We start from the raw sequence: 22,439 nt of genomic DNA, 5'->3' as shown, positions 1-22,439 counted from the left end.
TTTATATAAATGATGAAAAGTATTGGACCCAGCACTGATCCTTGTGGCACTCCCCTGGTCACAGGCCTCCAGTCTGAGAAACAACTCTCCACCACCACCACTACCACCCTCTGTCTTCTACCAGTTCTGTATCCAAATGGCTAGTTCTCCCTGTATTCCATATGATCTAAGCTTGCTAACCAGTATCCCCTGGGGAGCCTTGTCATAGATTCTTAATTGTGGATGTATTTTATTGAATTTAAATTTCACCATCTGCTCAGGTAGGAATCAAACCTGGGTCCCCAGAACATTAGCTGAGTTTCTGGATTATTTGACTAGTGATAATAGCATCAAGCCATTGACTCCTCGCTCTTTCACTCTGTGCCAATATGCACAGGGGTATGTGAGGAAAAAGAGAATCCAAGGAGAAGACCAGGAGTTCCCTGAATCAGCCCCAGGGAAGAACAAAAACAGTTATCACCAAAGACTGCAACACATCAGCAATGAACATGCCATCACTCCAAAGCCACTGATCCTACTCCTTCTTTTCAAAGCCTGGCTTCAGGATCCCTAAAGTGTTCTCATCTGTGACATAATGTGGAGGTACCAATGTTGGACAAGGGAGAACAAAGTTAAAAATCACACAACACCAGGTTATAGTCCAACAGGTTTATTTGAAAGTACAAGCTTTTGGACATTGCTCCTCCATAAGGTAGCTAGTGGAGCAGGATCAGAGGATTCAGAATTTACATTAAAAGATCAAAATGTCATACAACTGATGTGATGTATTGAATAATTCTAGATTGCTGTTAAGTCTTTAAACACTGTGAATGGGTTGCAGGTTTAGATTCATTAATATGTAAATCCCAGAATTTCTTTCAAGTCACATTTCGGAGATAACTTAAGGTTTTTTCAAAATAAAGGTAACTTACCAACTCAGACAATGTATTAAAGGTGTGAGGTTAGAGTCTGTCTGTATTCCAACCTTGAGTCAGACTGGTTCTATTTCCAAAGTAGGAATTTATAAAATGTCACATGGACTGACTGCCAACAGATTGTGTGCTTTTTGAACAAAAGTGAATGTAGCGGCAAATACAAATCTGCAAATGCAAATTCACTCCGTAGACTCCTATGTGATTGTGCGTGCGTGTGTGGGAGATAGAAATCGCAACGTCAGCTTGCTCTCTCACCATGGATGCTGCCTGACCCACTGTGATCTCTGGCAATTTTTGATTTCAGTTCCTCTCCTATCTCTCTTTGACTGGGCTCCATCTTCACCTATCCACTCACCTCTCTCCTTCCCCCACCCATCCAACCTTATCTTCAGCATGCATCCCATTTTCCTAGATTTCTGATCTCACCATCCCTGCCCCCCAGAACCCTGAGGGGAACACCACCTCTGCTCATGACTCCACTCCCGTTCCCCCCACCACCACACCCACTCCAGTTACCGGCCCCGCCCCCACTCCCTGCTCCACACCCACGTCTCCCTCTGTCCACACACCAATGAATTTAATATACACCGTGACGTCGAACACTTCTTCTGTTGCCTCTGCCTCCGAGCTTACTTTCACAATCAGGACTCCCGTTCACCTTCCGAGGACCCCTTCGCCCGCCTCCAACACACTCCATCTACCTGGACACCCCGTGCTGGCCTATTACCCGCCCTCAACCTCTTCATTTCCAACTGCCACCGGGACGTTAACCACCTCAGCCTGTCTACCCCACTCCAACCTCTCACCCTCACAACATTCAGCCCTCCACTGCCACTGCTCCAATCCTGACCTCACCAATAGCCACTGGATAAAGGGGATGCAGTGGTAGTTTGGCGCACTGACCTCTACACCACTGAAGCCAGACGCCAACTCGAAGACTCCTCCAACCGCCCCCTCGACCATGACCCCACCCTCCATCACCAAACCATCATCTCCCAGACCATACAGAACCACATCACTCAGGAGATCTCCCAACCACAGCTTCGAACCTCATAGTCCGGGAACCCCATACTGCCAGTTCTATCTACTTCCCAAGATCCACAAGCCTGATGACCCTGGCCGACCTATTGTCTCAGCATGCTTCTGCCCCACTGAACTCATCTCTACCTACCTCGACACTGTCCTATCCCTCCTAGTCTAGGAACTCACTACATACTTGCGAAACACCACCCATGCCCTCCACCTCCTCCAAGACTTCCGTTTCCCGGACCCCAATGCCTCATCTTCACCATGGATATCCAATCCCTCTACACCTCCATCTGCCATGACCAGGGCCTCCAAGCCCTCCGTTTCTTCTTCTCCCGACGTCCCCAACAGTACCCTTCCACCGACATGCTCATTTGTTTGGCGGAACTGGTCCTCACACTTAACAATTTCTCCTTCGAATCCTCCCACTTCCTCCAGATCAAAGGGGTAGCCATGGGCACCTGTATGGGCCCCAGCTATGCCTGTCTCTTTGTTGGCTACGTAGAACAGTCCATCCTCTGTAGTTACACCAGCACCACTCCCCACCTCTTCCTCTGCTACTTTGATGAATGCATTGGTGCCACCTCAAGCTTCCGCGAGGAGGTTGATCAATTCATCAACTTCACCAACACATTCCACCTTGACCTTAAATTTACCTGGACCATCTCTGACACCTCCCTCCCCTTCCTGGACCTCTTCATCTCCATTAATGAAGACTGACTTGACACCAACATTTTTACAAACCCACCGACTCCCACAGCTACCTGGATTACACTTCTTCCCACCCTACCTCGTGAAAAAATGCCATCCCATATTCCCAATTCCTCCGCCTCTGCTGTATCTGCTCCCAGGAGGACCAGTTCTACCACAGAACACACCAGATGGCCTCCTTCTTTAGAGACCACAATTTCCCTTCTCACGTGGTTAAAGATGCCCTCCAATGTATCTCATCCACATCACACACCTCTGCCCTCAAACTCCACTCCTCCAACCGTTACAAGGACGGAACCCCCCTGGTGCTCACCTTCCACACTACTAACCTTCGCATAAACCAAATCAACCTACGACATTTCCGCCACCTCCAAACAGACCCCACCACCAGGGATATATTTCCCTCCCCGCCCCTTTCCACCTTCCGCAAAGACCATTCCCTCTGTGATTACCTGGTCAGGTCCACGCCCCCCAACAACCCACCCTCCCATCCCAGCACCTTTCCCTGCCACCGCAGGAAATGCAGAAACTGTGCCCACACCTCCTCCCTCACCTCCATCCAAGATCCCAAAGGAGCCTTCCACATCCATCAAAGCTTTACCTTCACATCCACCAATATCATTTATTGTTACTGTTGCTCCCGATGCGGTCTCCTCTACATCGGGGAGACTGGATGCCTCCTAGCAGAGCGCTTTAGGGAACATCGTTGGTACACCCTCACCAATCAACCACACCGCCCTGTGGCCCAACATTTCAACTCCTCCTCCCACTCTGCCAAGGACATGGAGGTCGTGGGCCTCCTTCACCGCCGCTCCCTCACCACCTGACGCTTGGAGGAAGAAAGCCTCATCTTCTCCCTTGGAACCCTTCAACCCCAGGGCATCAATGTGGGCTTCACCAGTTTCCTCTAATCTAAGTGTCAATTCTGTTTTCTCCCCACAGATGTGGTCAGATCTCTAGTTTGAGTGTACAGAGTAAATTGAACGAGCATTTATTTTTCTGGCATAATCAAAGCAGTGTATACTGGAATAATAATTCTGGCACATAAGGCTGCAGCATTGAACCAACATCTTTCAAAGCTTCATGGCTGATGTTAGACCTTCTGGCCACTGACTAGTTTGTTCTTGCTTTTTAGTGGGATATACCTTTCCTGAGCCTCAGTGATTACCTTTTAAATAATTCTCTGCTGCTGTTTTACTTCTTTGTCAACCTTTTCCTCCAGTTCACCTTTCCTATTTCCTTTCATATCCCCTCAAAATTAGCTTCATGTGAATTCATTACTTTTGTTTTTATCTCACTCATGCAGTTTGTGAATCACTTGAGAGATAATGGCATGCCTCAGGCACAGTGCTGTACCAGTATTTGCAAGTGCGAAGATTTCCTTTAAGGAAGCTCCACCTAGCTCCTGCAAATTGATGATACCAGACATGGCTAAAACTGAAGGGCAGAACCTTCACGCTTAAGCTATAATGATGTACTATTGAAGCCAAGGAATGAGGTTGTATCCTAAAGCATGTCTTCTGGAAATGACTGAGGTACTATTGCCTTACAAGGAGAAAGTGAGAACTGAGATGCTGGAGATAGAGTCGAGAGTGGGGTGCTGGAAAAACACAGCAGGTCAGGAAGCATTCAAAGAGCAGGAGAATCAACGTTTTGGGCATAAGCCCTTCATCAGGAATGAGGCTTGTGGGCCAGGGGCTGAGAGACAAATGGGGGGGTGGGGGAGGAGTCATTTCCATATGCAGGCTCTGAGGAAGGACATGTGGCTGGTGTAGTGAGTCTGCTTCAGGATGTGGCTGAAGAGCTTCAGGGCAGAGAAGATGCATTATATTCTTTGATAAACTACAACAGTAGAACCATTTTATTATTGGTCAGTGAGAGAGAGACTCACTGAGATCCTTGTAGAGAGGGGGAGAGGCTTCACAGTAGGGTTGAAATCAACTAGGAAAAAGTGAGGACTGCAGATGCTGGAGATCAGAGAAAAGAATGGGGTGGTGGAAAAGTACAGCGGGTCAGGCAGCATCCAAGGAGCAGGAGAATTGACATTTCGAGCATAAGCACTTCATCAAGAATTGGTTCCCATAGGCAGGCACTGAGGTAGGAGATGTGGCTGTGGTAGCGAGTCTGCTTCAGGACCTGGCTAAAGACTTCAGGGCAGAGAAGATGACCTGGGGTCCAGTGAGAGAGAGACTCAGTGAATCCCACCCCCCTCCCATTTATCTCTCAGCATTCCCCCCATCCGCCTCCTACTGGCCCGCAGGCCTCAATTTTGATGAAGGGCTTATACCTGAAATATAGATTCTCCTGCTCCTCGGAAGCTGCCTGACCTTTTCCAGCACCCTAATCTCCTCTATTGACTTACATGTTAAATACTACCACCATGAACAAAGCATATTTGATTGACTGATCTGCGTAACTGATATGGTGAAATAGTAGATGGAGCAGTGGAAATTTAGTTCACAAATTGCCAGGAAATCCACATGAAGTAGATTTGTCTGCCAATTCTTATCAAAATCGAATTGGATGCTTCAGCCGTAAATATGTCCTGTGAAACAAGGAAGGACAGCCATTTCGGTAAGCTGTGGGAGACTGGGATGTTGTGGGTTGAATATTGAGGAACGAGAAGGTAAGCATTTCTTATGTCAACTAATGACCAATAATAAGATGGTTCTACTGTTGTAGTTTATCAAAGAATATAATGAAGGAATTTGCAGTTACATGTGCCAATGAATAAAATATCATATCCGGAAGATCTCTTCTAGAAGTAGTAGCTTTTACCTTTGCATCTGCTAACAGTTTGTCATACTGCATTTTGGGTTTTCTTGCCATTGATGTATTTAAAAAGAGAGAAGTAAAAGAAAAAAAACACTAATTAATTGGAATGGTAAAGGATTGAAAACATTTTATTCTTCAAAACAAACAAAAACATATATCACATTGAAAGCAATGGAATTGATTCCACTGCCGTCAATGGTCTCCTTCAGACTTCAGTTGAGATTTTCAACCTACCATTTCACTAACATTTTTTTTAATTCATTCGCAAGATGTGGGGGTCACTGTCAAGGCCAGCATTTACAGTTTATCTTTTGCCCAAAGGGCAGTTAAGAGTCAACTACATCATTGTAGGTCAAATATCACATGTAGACCAGACCAGGTAAGGTTGATAGATTTCCCTCCTTAAAAGGAATTAGTGCATTAAATGTTGTTTTTAAAAACAACAATCAGTAGTCATTACTTAGCCACTATTAGCCCAGCTTTATTTAAATTCTAGACTTTTATAATATTCAACCATCTTTCATGGTGGGATTTGAAGCAGTGCACCCAGGCATTACCTTGAAGTTCAGGATAGTAACCCAGTAATGCTACCATTGCACTAGCAACTCCCCTGAATCCCTGGAGCTGCTGCAAGATACATTGTGAAAACCTGTATGACTACAAATGCCTTGGTGAAGGAAGACCATCAAATATCCTTTGCGACACAAAACAAGAGTTAGTGAAGACCAAAAGGATACAAGGTCCACCCCGTCTCATGAAACATATACTTTGATATTCATAAATACCACTGAGCTAAAAAAAATTACTATTTATATAATGCAAGGTAAAGTTGCCAAAGTCCCAGAGGGCTGTTCTCTTTTTGAAGAGAGATGACTAGTGTGTGGTTTTAACCTGAGGGTCACCATGCACCAGATGAGAAGAGAGTTAGGGAAGGAGAGTACTTCAATGGTAAGCTCAGCTGGTGTGGGAATTGAACGCATAGCTATGGCATCAATCTGCATTGCAAGCCAATTAGCTAACCTTTTTTCTTTATTTCAAAAGCATACTTTATTTATAATAAAAAAACCTCTATATTTATACATAATCACAAGTGCAGTTCCTTTCTGTACAATAGCATATCAAAACAACAAGCAAACATTGGAGTTTGACGGATGAACTTAGATTTCTCCAGTTTCCACATTTCCCCTCCCCCCACCTTGTCTCAGTCAAATCCCTCAAACTCAGCACCGCCTTCCTAACCTGCAATCTTCTTCCTGACCTCTCCGCCCCCACCCCCACTCCGGCCTATCACCCTCACCTTGACCTCCTTCCACCTATCGCATTTTCAACGCCCCTCCCCCAAGTCCCTCCTCCCTACCTTTTATCTTAGCCTGCTGGACACACTTTCTTCATTCCTGAAGAAGGGCTCATGCCCGAAATGTCGACTCTCCTGCTCCTTGGATGCTGCCTGACCTGCTGCGCTTTTCCAGCAACACATTTTCAGCTCTATCCAAGTAAACCAAAGGCATCTCTTCCTCGAACCAGACTACATTTAGATGCAGTTGAGAGTGCGTTGCTGGAAAAACGCAGCAGGTCAGGCACCATCCGAGGCTCTCAGCCTCACTCCTGATGAAGGGCTCTGGCCTGAAACATCGATTTTCCTACTCCTCAGATGCTGCCTGACCTGCTGTGCTTTACCAGCAAGCAACACACTCTCAACTCTGATCTCCAGCATCTGCAGACCTTACTGTCTCCTACATTTACATGCATTTGAGGCACGAGGAAGGTCTGATAACTGAATGGACCCCAGTTTAACTTCAGCAGAAGGACCTCAGGCAGTGTACCAGTACCTTTCCCGTTATGTCAGCTAACTGACCCCAGTGCCAAATGTATATCTTGAACACAAAATATTCAAAAGAAACATGCTTAATATTCATACTATAATTAACTGATTGTCCGAGCCTGAACACACTTGGAAGGAAGTCCTCAAAATACAGGAACAAGAATAGGGCTATTCAGCCCATCATGTCTTCCCTTCCTCATTCAATATGATTGTGGCTGATCAAATGCCTTTTACACGGCCCCTCCCATAACCTGTATGCCTTTGGTAATCAATCTGTAGATGCCTACATTACACATACTCAAAGAGTGAGTCTCCACGGGCCTATATGGCAGACAATCCCAAAGATTCACAGCTCTCTGAGTAAAATTATTTCTCCTCATCTCGGACCTAAGTGGCATTTGCCTCATTTTTAAATTGTGGCCCCTGGAAGTCAAAACTATTTTTTGATCACTAAAATTGCTTGGGATTTGACCAAGGTTGGTACATAAGTATTGAGCTAATCAGAATCTGTGTGATATGACTGGAATAACTAGGTAGAAAGAATCACCATTCAGTCAGCGTTTATGTGTCTGACAAGATTCACTGAGGATTGCTGTTTCAGGATAGGATACTACCATAGCTAACCAATGTCCATCAGGTGGTATATCCATTAATGTATAGATAGCATAATTATGTATATTATTATCAGCATTTTCTTATGTGGCAAATGCTGCCAATGATAACGGGAAGAACATTTTAAAGGGTTTTTTTTAAAGGAGAGGCTAAATTGTTTATTTGCATTTTAAAGAAAAGTTAAGGAAACAGCCGTAAATTAATAACTTTGATTTCACCAGCAGCAAGGCCATAGTGATCAGTGGTTTCTTTGAAAGTTGTCAATAAAAATCTTGCGATCTCTCTGGTGGAGGTTCCCCTCTCACGTGGCAGTACCATAGCAAAAGCAAGCTGTTCTTTGGGGTTATTTTGGTGGTATTTGAGACTTTTCTTTAACAGATGCAATTTAAGTGAATATACACTTGTTATCTACAAAGATGGCAAATCTTTTTGTGAAATAGGTGGATGAATTCCAATCTTAAAATGAATTAAATAAAAATTGACAGAACTGTGGATGCTGGAAAGCAGAAACAAAAACAGAAATTGCTGGAAAAGCTCAGCAGATCTGGCAGCGTCCATGACGAGAAATCAGAGTTAGCGTTTCAGGTCCAGTGACCCTTCCTCAAAACTAAAATAGATGAATATTCAAATTAAGCAACAAGCTAAAAAATGTACTCAACAGTTGCTGCCAGCCCTACAACTAATACACTGGATTAAGGAAACATGTGCACAGGGGTAGATTTACTTGTTACATTTATAAACAATATTTTAAAAATGTGCATGGAAAAATTCAAGGCTAATTTTCTGCTAATATAGATCCTTGTCAGATAAGAATGCAACTGATTTACTAATACTTTGGCTCAGCATATATGTACTCCCGCTTTGGGAATAGGTGTAGACTGAAAAAATGAATACCAGAACACTATTCCCCAATAATGTAACAAAAGAAAAATCACATTCCAAATCCAACTGAAGTCTGAGATTGTTTTAGACAGGAGGTCAAAAGCTGAGCTGGTCACTTCTGGTCTTAATTATGTCATTGGCAGTAAACATAGGGAAAGAGCTAATGTTAGTACCATTAAGATTAAACCCTGCACTTACACTTTTTGAACCCCGAACTGAAAAAAATGCAAATTAAGCATAAATAGAATGTGAATTTTCTTATGTAAACAACTGACAAAACAGAGAAACAAAAACCCACGACAAGAAAAAAACAAAACCTGACATTCAAACGCAGAGCCAATGGAGAAAAGGAGAAAATACTGAAAGTGCAAAATTCAGTCAACACCTGTGTACAGAGCAGGTCAGTTCAGCCCCAATATGTACCGAACTGCATTCTTAAAACAGGGCGAGGATGAGGAAATAAGAGCTTCCAGAGTGTTCAGCAGGTGGTTTTAAAATTTTGCTCCAATTTTCTAGGCTGGTTGATGAGTTAACTGATGGCCTGGCAGGAAAGATAGGAGCAGAAGGATGCACTGGAGGAGCAACGAGGTCCACTGGTGGTATTGGAAGAGAGATCTCGAAGGGATAGGGCATATCAAGGGCTTGAGACTATGGTAGGAGAAAGTGAGGACTGCAGATACTGGAGATCAGAGCTGAAAAATGTGTTGCTGGAAAAGCGCAGCAGGTCAGGCAGCATCCATTGCTGGAAAAGCGCAGCAGGTCAGGATGCTGCCTGACCTGCTGTGCTTTTCCAGCAACATATTTTTCAGCCCTGAGGCTGTGGTTCCAGGAAAGTGGGGTCTGGGGATGAGACTGTGAGGGAGCTCAGTGACAATGAAGGCTGGGTGTCTACACAGATAGAATCATACAATCTCTACAGTAGAAGCATGCCATTTGGCCTATCAAGTTCACACCGACCCTTTGACAAGCATCCCATTCCCCCTACCCTATCCCCATACCCCTGCATTTCCCCTGGTTAATCCACCTAACCTGCACATCTTTAGACCATAGAAGGAAAATGGAGTACCTGGCAGATAACCCCACCAACACTGGGAGAATGTGCAAACTCTACAGCAGACAGTCACCCAAGGCTGGAGTCAAACCCAGGTCCCTGGCACTTTGTAACAGTAGTGCTAACTACTGAGACTCCGTGCTGCCCTGGTATTAATGTCAAGTCAACAGACTTGAAGGCTATAGTCAGATGAAGCGTGAGTTGGAGGAATTGTACAGCTGAAGGGTATCACAGGAACAAGAAATAATGAGGCCATGACAGATTTAAACATGAGAATAATAATTTTAAATTTTAGGCATTGCCAAGTAAATAAGAACAGATAAGCAAAATGAAAGAGCAAAACTTTGTAAGGGAAATTGTAAATAGGGTAGAGGAAGGGAGACAAGCCAAGAAAAAAAATTAAGAGTGATACATTCCAGCAATTCATCAAAGTTGCTTGCTACTCTTTGAGTTCTTCAAACACCAATAAGAGAATAGAAATGTAATAGAAACAATATCATTTCTCACCTTGAAGTCAAATGCCATCTCTACTTTGGTATATTTTGCCATGTCTTCCTTTATAAGGACATTGATACATTGGAATTCCCTATCATAAAGTCATAGAGGTGTACAGCACAGAAACAGCTCCTTCAGTCCAACTTGTCCATGTGAACCAGATATCCCAACTTAATCTAGTCCCATTTGCCAGCACTTGGACCAGATTCCTCTCTACCCTTCCTATTCATATACCCATCCAGATGCTTTTTAAATATTACAATTGTACTAGCCTCCACCACTTCCTCTGGCAACTCATTCCATACTCGCACCACCCTCTGTGTGAGAAAGTTGCCCCTTAGGAAACTTTTATATCTTTCCCCCCTCATCCTAAACCTATGCCCTCTAGTTCTGGACTCCACCACCCCAGGGAAAAGATTTTATCTATTTATCCTATCCATGTCCCTCATGATTTTATAAACCTCTATAAGGTCATCCCTCAGCCTTCAATGCTCCAGGGAAAACAGCCACAGCCTACTCAGCCTTTCCCTATAGTTCAAATTGTCCAACTCTGGGAATATTCTTATAAATCTTTTCTGAACCCTTCCAAGTTTCACAACATCCTTCCGAGAGAAAGGAGACCAGAATTGCACACAATATTGCAAAAGTGACATAAACAACTTCCTGTACAGCTGCATCATGACTTTCTAACTCAATCCTCTAAACAATAAAGGAAAGTATACCAAATGCCTTCTTCACTATCCTATCTAGCTGTGACATTAGTTTAAAGGAGCTATGAACTTGCACTCCAAGGTTTCTTTGTTCAGCAAAAATCCCTCGAACCTGACCATTAAGTGTATAAGTCCGGCCAAGATTTGCTTTCCCAAAATGAAGCACCTTGGATTTATCTAAATTAAATTCCATCTGCCGCTCCTCAGCCCAGTGGCCCATCTGATCAAGATCCCATTGTAATCTGGGGTAACCTTTTTTCGCTGTCCACTAAATCTCCAATTTTAGTGTCATCTGCAAACTTACTAACTATACCTTCTATGTTCATATCCAAATCATTTACATAAATGATGAAAAGTAGTGGACTCAGCACCGATTCTTGTGGCACTCCACTGGTCACAGGCCTCCAGTCTGAAAAGCAATCCTCCACCACCACACTCTGTCTTCTACCTTTGAGTCAATTCTATATCCCAATGGCTAGTTCTCACTGTATTCGATGAGATGTCACCTTGCTAACCAATCTCCCATGGGGAACCTTGTCAAACACCTTACTGATGTCCATATAGATCACGTCCACTGCTCTGCCCATATCAATCCTTTTTGTTACTTTTTCAAAAAAACTCAGTCAAGTTAGCGTAACATGATTTCCCACGCACAAAGCCATGTTGACTATCCCTAATCAATCCTTGCCTTTCCAAATACATATAAATCCTGACCTTCAGGATTCCCTCCAACAACTTGCTCACCACCAACGTCAGGTCACCAGATGCTGATTAAAAATCCTCTGCATGATTTTCCAATAGCTGTATATCTTCACTCTGTGCTAATCTTATAATATATTCAAGGCCTATTTCCAGCACTTTAACAATCTATTGATGCCCTCATTGCCCATCTCCTTCATCGGAAGATTGTTCAATGATCTTAATTTCATTCTAAAAGGACTAAACATACCAGTGGTGGCATGCGACATGACAAAATGGAAACCTTTAACTTAACTTATTAAAAGCATTTATACATAAACCTAGATATATTACTCATAGCAATTAAATGATGCTATCCCACAGACTAATTATGCTGTCAGCTCTGTCTACAGTAGGGGTGGCATGGTGGCTCAGTGGTTAGCACTGCTACCTCACAGCACCAGGGATCCGGGTTTGATTCCAGCCTCGGGTGACTGTCTGTGTGGAGTTTCCACATTCTCCCTGTGTCTGTGTAGGTTTCCTCCTGTTTCCTCCCAAAGTCCAAAGATGTGCAGGATAGGTGAATTGGCCATGCTGATTGCCCATAGTGTTAGGTGCATTAGTCAGGAGGAATGGGTCTGGGTGGGTTAATCTTCGGAGGATTGGTGTGGATAAGTTGGGCCGAAGGGCCTGTTTCCACACTGTAGGGAATCTAATCTAATTATATGTTGCAGACAAGATTTGTTCACAAGACACTGCAAGCAATCCTGCTAAAGGTAACATGGATGGTACTGACATATTTGATGAGATGAATATTTTAAAAAATTCCTCAGTTGGTTTAACTATTTTAACAGTTGTGTCTGCTTTTGTACCTATGATCATATTTCTCAAGAATTTGCAACTTTAAATGCAGTACCATTGACAATGCGTGGAACAAAATATATTTAGCACTTTTAAATGCAAATATGTTTGCAGTTTTCCAACTTAGATTGTAAAGCATTTGCCTCTTTGTGTGTTTTCCATGTCTTTGCAGCCATTTTGTTCGGCATGTTTGAGCAGTGTACTTCGTAAACGTAATTTTCCACAAGAAGTAATATGGTTATAGTAGCAATACAAAGTCTGTCAGAACATAACATAAGTTCTTTTAACCATGCAAAATTGAGACATCAAAATCGCCATTTGCTTGAAACTCCAACAATGCATTTTGTCCAAGATTTATGTCATAGATCACTGCAGTAATTGTTAGAAAATGTAAGCTTTGTCAGTATTTTAAGTATTGTACTGTTTTATCAGCATTACAAAATTTATTGGCAGTGCCAAAATAAAATTTGGAATTTGTCGGCTGTATTCTTTAGAAATTAATTAGTTTGCAATTACTTACGAGTCAACACATATTTAAGATTTCAGGGAAGGTGATGTGCTGCAATTGAAGAATGTGGGAGTTCAGATGCCAGTGTCATCCAGGGTAAACATTAATTGCTTGCATTTCCAGGTACTTTGGCTCAAAATTAGCAAGCTGAGTTGCTGGCACTGTGGCATATCAAGATGGGGAAGGTTAGCTGGACACTATATTCCAGGCGGTGGTCGCATCCATTAGGACAGGGTTTTTTGATCAGGTTTGTGGTGAGGGAAAAGACGGTGTGACTATAAGTGAGATGATGCAGAAGGCAGGAGCCTCAGTTTTTGCAATTGTCCAACAGGCCTGAGGTTTTCTCAACTTGTTTAGGTGGCAATGAGGGCTGTCAGGTGGATGACTAGCTAACTGGTCATGGCATGGTGGTGCAGAAAGCAATTGAACACTATGGAGTAAGAAGTGATGTAATGGGAGGAGACATTGGAGGTAATGAGGGGATTGACATTGTTCTCTGTGGCAAAGCATGTAAGCCAGACAGTTGTACTGGGGTGCCAGGACTCAGGACAAGCTCTGGGCTGGAGAAGGAGCTGTAACAGGAAGGGGATGATCCAGGGTCATGTTCCACATCCATTTCAACGATGTAGAGACTGATGAATAAGTATGAAATGTTTGGTGCTAAATTGAAAAGTAGCGATCTCTGCATTAGTTCCTGATCTACATACTAATTAGCACAGGATGATTAATATAGGGAAAGTGATTTAAAGAGAGGTATAGGAGGATTGCGTCCTGTTTTGTGATGCTCTAGCATTGGTACTGGAAAATGTGGGAAATGTCCCATTGGGACACAAGGGAGGGCTTTAAACTAAACAGGGGGGTGGCACGGTGGCTCTGTGGTTAGCACTGCTGCCTCACAGTCCAGGGACTCGGGTTTGATTCCAGCTTTGGGAGACTGTCTGCGTGGAGTTTGCACATTCTCCCTGTGTCTGCGTGAGTTTCCTATGGGTGCTCCGGTTTCCTCCCACAATCCAAAGTAGTGCAGGTTAAGTGAATTGGCCATGCTAAATTGCCCATAGTGTTCAGGGATGTGCTAGTTAGGGGTAAATTTGGAGTAATAGGGTCAGGGAATGAGTTTAGATTAGATTCCCTACAGTAAGGAAACAGGGCCTTTGGCCCAACAAGTCCACACCGACCCTCCGAAGAGTAACCCACTCAGACCCATTCCCCTACCCTATATTCACCTGTGACACTATGGGCAATTTAGCATGGCCAATTCACCTGACCTGACACATCTTTGGACTGTGGGATGAAACTGGAACACCTGGAGGAAACCCACGCAGACACAGGGAGAATGTGCAAACTCCACACAGACAGATGCCCAAGGCTGGAATTGAACCTGGGACCCTGATGCTGTGAGGCAGCAGTGCTGATCACTGAGTTTAGGTGGGATACTCTTCAGAGGGACAGTGTGGACTTGTTGGGCCAAAGGGCTTGTTTCCACACTGTAGGGATTCTCTGAAGGTGGGTGAAGGATCAAGCTTGAGTAAATACAGCAAATCAGGAATAGTTTGTGGCAGAAAAAATACTAATGTGGAAAATGAAGGTCAGAGAATAACAGAAAGAATAAAATCTAATCACATACCAGTAGACAAGAATAGATGCTGTAAAGGTAATAAAAAAACTAAAGGCACTCTATCTGATTATTATTAGCATTCATATTGCATTGATAGGCGCACATTAAAGCAAATAACTATGATCATGGCTGCAGAATGACAAGGATTGGATACTAATTATTGTTAGATATATGACATCAAGAACAGTAAAAAGGTGGAATAGCAAAAGTGGATTGATAGCTTTCCTTCTTAAAAATATTACTGGTCCAATAATTAGAGATGAGGATTATCAAGGAGATTAGGATATACAATTGGCTTGGGTGGTAAAGAAGAACAGAAACGAAAAGAAATCACAAGTGGGCATGAACTCTAAATAGTAGCCAAATTGTGGGATAAAATATGAAGATGAAATATTCAGTTCTTGTGATAAAGGGGCTACAGTGATTATGGTTGGCTTTGATCTATTTATAGTCTGGAAAAATCAGATTGCTAATAGTCGCTCAATGAGGAGAATACTTTTGAAATAATTTCTTAGAGCAGCAACTTCTGGAACAGACTATAGTATGTTTGGTATTGTGTAATGCGACATGATTAGTTGATGCTATCTAAGAATCAGTGATCATAATATGATTGAAATTTACATCCATTTTGAAAGCAGGAAGAGCAGGTCTAAGATTAGCATTTTAAACATTAATAAAGATGCTCTGTGGGCAAAAAGCTAAGCTAGCACAAGTGAACTGGGATATAAGGCTTGGAAGTAGATAATAGAAAAGCAATGGCAAGCATGTAAAGGGATATTTCAGAAAACTCAAAGTAAGTACATTGCTACCAAAAAGAAAAAATTCAAAGGGAGGACCCACCATCTGTGATTAACCTAAAAAGCTGAGGAGAGCATCAAATTTAAGAAAACAAAACAATACAAATATGCATGCAAGTTCAGATGACTACTCAGATTTAAAGTGAAAAGGTTAGTAAGTTAATCAGGCTAATCTTAAAGCATGAGATGATGCTAACTAGAAATGTAAAACAGATAAAGATTCAATAGGTAACTAAAGATGAAAAGATCAAATAAATTGACTGTTGGTATTCTGGAGGGTGAGGATGTTGGGTAATTAGTAAATAATAAAGAAATGATGGATGTAATGAATAAATATTTTGCTTCGGTTTTAATTGTAGAGGATACAAAAAAACAAGCAATGTCTATAAATCAGGATTAAGAGATAGAAACTTTGCAAAATTCTAATCATGAAGAAAATGATGGATTTGTGAAATGATAAGTCACCAGGACATGATGGATCTCATCCTCGGGTCCTAAGAGAGGCTAGTGAAATAGTAGATCCATTGGTGCTAATTTTATAAAATTCATTAGATTCCAGAAGATTCAATTAGACTGGTATATAGCAAATATAACCCTCTCTTCTAGAAGCAAGACAGGTAGAAAACAGAAAGCTTTAGGCTAGTTGGCTTGGCATCCTGCAGTGAAAAACAGATGGCCGCAAAACAGAGAATATTCACAAGAGCTATTTAAATATCAGTACCCTGTCCAACCCACCACCAGGTCTGATTAATAAATAAGAGCAGAAAGTGCTGGAGAAGGCCTGACAGCACTTGTAAATTGAAAAATAGGAACCATCCACAGAATTTGTTTTTATTTGAGTTTCAAACTAATTAATGTAAAACCTAAGGTACATTTATGGTGAAATTACAAATAAATTAACCAGAGAATTACATTAATATTACAAATTCAATGAATTTTGTGTATTTAAGATAGAACATACTAATAGTGAACAATGGAGATGGGAGGTTATGTCAGGTCTATACAGGACATTGGTTGGGCCACTTTTGGAATATTGTGTGCAATTCTGGTCTCTTTCCTATCGGAAGGATGTTGTGAAACTTGAAAAGGTTCAGAAAAGATTTACAAGGATGTTGCTAGCATTGGAGGATTTGAGCTATATGGAGAGGCTGAATAGGCTGGGGCTGTTTTCCCTGGAGCGTTAGAGGCTGAGAGGTGACCTTATAGAGGTTTATAAAGTCAGGTGGGGCATGGATAGGATAAATAGACAAGGTCTTTTCTCTGGAGTGGGGGATTCTAGAACTAGAGGACATGGGTTTAGGTATAGAGGGGAAAGATATAAAAGGAACCTAAGGGGCAATGTTTTCACACAGAGAGTATTGTGTATATGGAATAAGCTGCCAGAGGAAGGCTGGTGGAGGCTACTACAATTGCAGCATTTAAAAGACATTTGCACGGATACATGAAAAGGAAAGGTTCAGAGGGATTTGGGCCAAGTGCTGTCAAATGGGACTAAATTGGGTTCGGGTATCTGGTTGGCATGGACTAGTTGGACTGGAGGGTCTGTTTCTGTGCTGTTCATCTCGATGACTCTATAATAGTCTTCAAACTCTTCTATTCACAAATCCTAAGGCATAAAAAGGTTGCACATTAAGTATTTACTTTTCAAAACAGCAACAAGAAGAAAATGTTACGTTTTTCTTTGGTGCAACTTTTTAAAATTAATTAATTTTATAGATTCTTTGTTAATTTTGTATGGCATTTCATGTAATCATATTGCTAGATGTCATGTATTTGCAAACTGTGCAATCTGGTGTCCTCTAATGAGTATGAACTGGAGCGAGCTGTCAGCAAGATCTTCAACAAGACTGAGCACAAACCAAATCCAAAAACTGAATCCATTAAAACTCAACTCACATCGTTGAGATAATCTACAGTCAAATTTTATTTGTGCTCATTTAGATTCTCAACATTTTTCCCTGGTGGAAAACATCATCCCTACTAGAGGAAGCATAAAACTCAATGACATGGCCTTTTGTCACACAGCATAGCTTGTGATGTGTGCAACTTTACAGAATCTTTTTCAGAGGTTGTGGGATTAAAACGAATTGTCCAAAGTAAAATATATGCCACTTTGCTTAAAATAATTATGCAGTAATAAATGAGTTAAGAAATCAACTACACAATGGCCATTTGTGATGTTTGCTGTATGGTTGCTTTCAGTTAAATAAATGATTGCCTGACTAATAAAAGTATATGAAGTAAAAAAGCTGAAAATGTGTTGCTGGAAAAACGCAGCAGGTCAGGCAGCATCCAAGGAGAAGGAGAGTCGACCTTTCGGGCATGAGCCCTTCTTCAGGAATCAGGGTTCATGTCCAAAACGTCGACTCTTCTGCTCCTTGGATGCTGCCTGACCTGCTGCGTTTTTCCAGCAACACATTTTCAGCTCTGATCTCCAGCATCTGCAGTCCTCACTTTCTCCTATGAAGTAAAAAAATCAATAAAACCTATATAATGTTAAGAATTGAAAAATAACTGCTAAGAATTTAAATCTCACCTTTCTTAAAGTCTTGTAGTTCAACTCTCTGTGTGGGATCATTAGGAGGTCCAAATAGATATCTTGGCAAATCTTGTCCTGCGAAGAAATCAAGCATATAACTGGGCTGCTGACAGTTTCCTCACAGTGTGTTAAGTGCTGCACTACTGGTGATGCTTAAAGCTGATAATTTAACATTTAAAACAATTATGGGTACTTTTTGCCTGCAAGGCACCCTTTTAGGTAGATCAGTGACATCTTATATAGCAAGGAAACAGTTAACAATGATTGGATGTAAGGTGTGAAACAGCAGTCTGCACATTGTTTTCATACTTTCTTTAGCTGTGTACATTCCTGATTCCCAACACTGCCAGTGCAGCTGTTGGACAGACAACAGTAAACCATTGTTGCAGTGTCTTGGTGATGTAAACAACTGTGAGGGCTATTGAGAAATAAATACTGGTCCATCTTCTTTTCCAAGAATGAAAATGTGAAAGGTGGGGACAAAGGTGAACAGGAAGCAGTTCTATCTACTGTAGACAGTACTTTGAAAACAGTTCAAAATTCTGACAAATTGTTTTTGAATTTAGTTTGTGGAAATACAACACAAGGTCACATTGAATTGCAAATAGTAAAGGAATAAATGAGATTAACTGCAGAATTGAGTCTTTTTGTAAACATTTTTAGGGATCTCTGTTAATTTGGTCAACATTAGCTATAGTCTATAAAATTGAATCTGGTCACTGAAGCCAGATATGAAACGTACTGAACAGCCAGAATTTACAATATAACAGTAAAAGTAGAATGTGTGTTCATTTTCTTTTGGTCTGGCGCGAGCTTATTCTTTTGTAAAACATCCACACTAGTAATTTTCAAGAAATGACATCAAGTAGTAAATAGCTTTGCAGATGATTCAGTCAATACAGCTCCACTTTGAATATTTAAATCTGAAGACATGATCATAATGTCAGGCATTTTACTGCCTTCTATATTTCATGAACTCCATCAAATATTTGAAAACAGATTTGACATGATGTATGATTTATTCTTTCAAGGTGGGAAGAAGTTTTGTGAAGGACAGTGGTCATAGAAATCTAGAGTTGCAGTTTGAAAGTAATGAATTCTACACAAAATGTCATATTCAGGAACTTTCATTGTTGGGTCTTAAAAACAATATGTTGACAACATAATTTTGACAGCGTCCCTTAACTCAATCAGGAGCAAAGAGTCACAGAACTATACAGTATGGAAACAGACCCTTTGATCCAACTAGTTCATGCCGAACATAATCCCAAGCTAAACTAGCCCCACCTGCCTGCTTCTGACACATATACCTCCAAACTTTTCCTATTCATATATCTATCCAAATGTGTTTTAAACACTGTAATCATACCCACATCCATCACTTTTTCCCGAAGTTCATTCCACACACAAATCAACCACTGTGTAAAACATTTGCACCTCAGGTCTTTTTTAAATCTCTCTCCTCTCGCCTTATAAAATATGCCCACTAGTCTTGAAATCCTCCATCCTATGGAAGAAGATAACTCTATCTATACCACTCATTATTTTACAAATTTCTATCAGGTCGCCTCTGAATCTCCTATGCTCCAGTGAAAAACATCCCAGCCTATCCAGCCTTTCTTTATAATTCAAACCTTCCATACCTGGCAACATCCTGCTAAATCTCTTCAGAACCCTCTCCAGCTTAATAATATCTTTCCTGAGTGACCAGAACTGGAGACTATATTCCAGAAGAGGCCTCGCCAATGTTCTGTACAATCTCAATATGACTTCCCAGCTCCTACACTCAAAGGACTGAACAAGACAAGTACGATAAATGCCTTTTTAACCACCCTGTCTATATGTGACACTAGCTTTGAAGAATTCTGTACCTGCATCCCTAAGTACAGGTCTCTCTGTTAAATAGCATTGCTGAGTGGAAGGAGGAGACATATATTTCTTGAGTTCAGACTATATTTAATAACAGGTCTTAGAAGTTCTATCCCATCCTATCACCCAAGACCCTACCATTAATTGTATAAGCCCTACCCATGTTTGTTGTACCAAAATGCAATGCTTCACAATTATCCAGTCCTTTGACAGTACTTTCCAAACCTGCAATCTATACCTTTAAGAAGAAGAAGAACCACAGATACATGGGAACATCAACATGTGCTATCTCATAGGGGTAAAAACAATGACTGCAGATGCTGGAAACCAGATTCTGGATCAGTGGTGCCGGAAGAGCACAGCAGTTCAGGCAGCATCCAACGAGCAGCGAAATCAACATTTCGGGCAAAAGCTCTTCATCAGGAATAAAGGCAGTGAGCTGGAAGCATGGAGAGATAAGCTAGAGGGAGGTGGTGGTGGGGAGAAAGTAGCATAGAGTTCAATGGGTGAGTGGGGGAGGAGATGAAGGTGATCTCTCATGTCCAGGTCACTGGCCATCCTGAATAGGAAATAAAGCACCATTCCTTCATTGTTGCTGTGTCAAAATTCTGAAACTCCTTCCTAAAGCACTTTGGAGTATTTTTTTTATTCATTCAAGGGATGTGGTCATCACTGGCTGGGCCAACTGTTATTACCCATCCCTAATTACCCATTGATCTGTTAAAATTTGACCACATTGCTGTGGGCTGGAGTCGCATGCAGTTCAGGCCAGGTAAAGACAGCAGTTACCTTTCCTATAGGATGTCAGTAAACCAGATAGGTTTTTACAACAATCACTTCATAACCATTATCAGAATCTTGATTCCAGATTTTTATTTGATTCAAATTCTACCATTGGCCTTGGCAGGATTCAGACCTAGGTTTCTTGGATATCTGGATTAAGAATTTGGTGATAACACCACTAGGGCCATTGCACCTCCTTGTAGATAGACCATTGCAGTTCAGGAAGATGATGCATCACTATTTTCTCAAGTGAAGTTAAAGATGGCTAATAAATGCTAAAATTGTCAATCATGCTCAAATCCTATAGAAGAGTATGTTAAAAAAAAGTCCTTCCTTGAAAGAGCACAGCAGGCACTAACATTTTATTTTCTAAATTGACTATCATTATGGTTTCCATCAGTAGTATTTATGAATTAGTATAAAAAATGGACCACCCTGTGCACAGTTCTTCCATTTATTGTGCACACAGTGAGTGGAAGGAGAAGACATACATTTCTTCACTATAGACTATATTTAATACTGGGTCTCAGAAGTTGTAACTCATTATGTCACCAAAGATTCAAATTACAGAAGTATAAATGATAACAATGCCTCACATGACTGCAATCATATTTAATGTGCTTTCCAAAACCAAAAAAAAGTTGTTGGAAAATGGAGTTTTTTTTTCACATCAGTGTCGCAAAAGTAAATTCATTCTCAAAATAGGGCTGAGACAGCATTGCTTCGTCAAGAGGAGGTCATACAGTTGATTCTGCTATAACGTGTGTTTCTTCTGTTATAGCGAATTGGTTTTAACATGATTGAAGAAATGCGACCATTACTTGTTGAATGTGAACTTTCCTTACCTGTATTCTGGCCACATTAGTTTAAATGGCAAGGTTATTGCACGATTTTCTTATAACGTGAGATCGCCCGAGAATAGAACTATTTCATAATATCAGAACTGACTGTACCTGACAAATCTGATAGAATTCTTTGAGGGGACAATGAGCAAGTATGGATGGGTTGGACCGAAGGATCTATTTCCATGCTGTACACCTCTATGACTCCATGAGGTGTGATCTCTTTAGATTTCTGGAAAGCTTTCACAAGCTACTGCACAGGAGGCTGCTGAATAAGATAATAGCCCATTGTGTTAGGGGCAAGGTGCTGGCATGGAAAGAGGATTGGTTGACTGGCAGAAGGCAGAGAATGGGGATAATGAGGTCTTTTTCAGGGTAGTAGACAATGACCAGAAGAGTTCTGCAGGGATCAGCATTGGGACCACAACTACTCACTTAACATTAACAATCTGAGAAAGGTACTGAGAGCATTGTTGTTAAGTTTGCAGATGACACAAAGATGGGTGGGCTGACAGGTAGAGTTGAGGAGGTGGGATAGGCCATAAAACTGGACAAAGAAGTGGTAGATGAAATATAATAATGGAAAGTGTGATGTTACATTCTTTGGTAAATAGAACAGAGGCACATACTATTTTCTAAAAGGGGAAAAGCTTCTGAAAGCTGATGTGCAAAGGGATTAGGAGTTCTAGTTCAGGAATCTCCTAAGGTAAATATGCAGGTTCAGTTGGCAATTAGGAGGGCAAATGCAATGTTAGCATTTTTTGAGGCCATTAACAACTTTGTTCATACTGCATTTGGAATATTATGAGCAGTTTTGGGCTTTTTTTTAAGGAAAGATCTGCTGGCATTGCAGGGGTCCAGTGCAGATTTACAGGAATGATCCCAGAGATGAAGGACTTGTCATATGAGGAGCAATTGAAGAGTATACATCTGTACTCAATGAGGTTTA

The sequence above is a fragment of the Hemiscyllium ocellatum genome, chromosome 3, assembly GCF_020745735.1.
Source record: "Hemiscyllium ocellatum isolate sHemOce1 chromosome 3, sHemOce1.pat.X.cur, whole genome shotgun sequence".
Taxonomy (NCBI): domain Eukaryota; kingdom Metazoa; phylum Chordata; class Chondrichthyes; order Orectolobiformes; family Hemiscylliidae; genus Hemiscyllium; species Hemiscyllium ocellatum.
Note: the sequence above shows the minus strand (reverse complement) of the source record.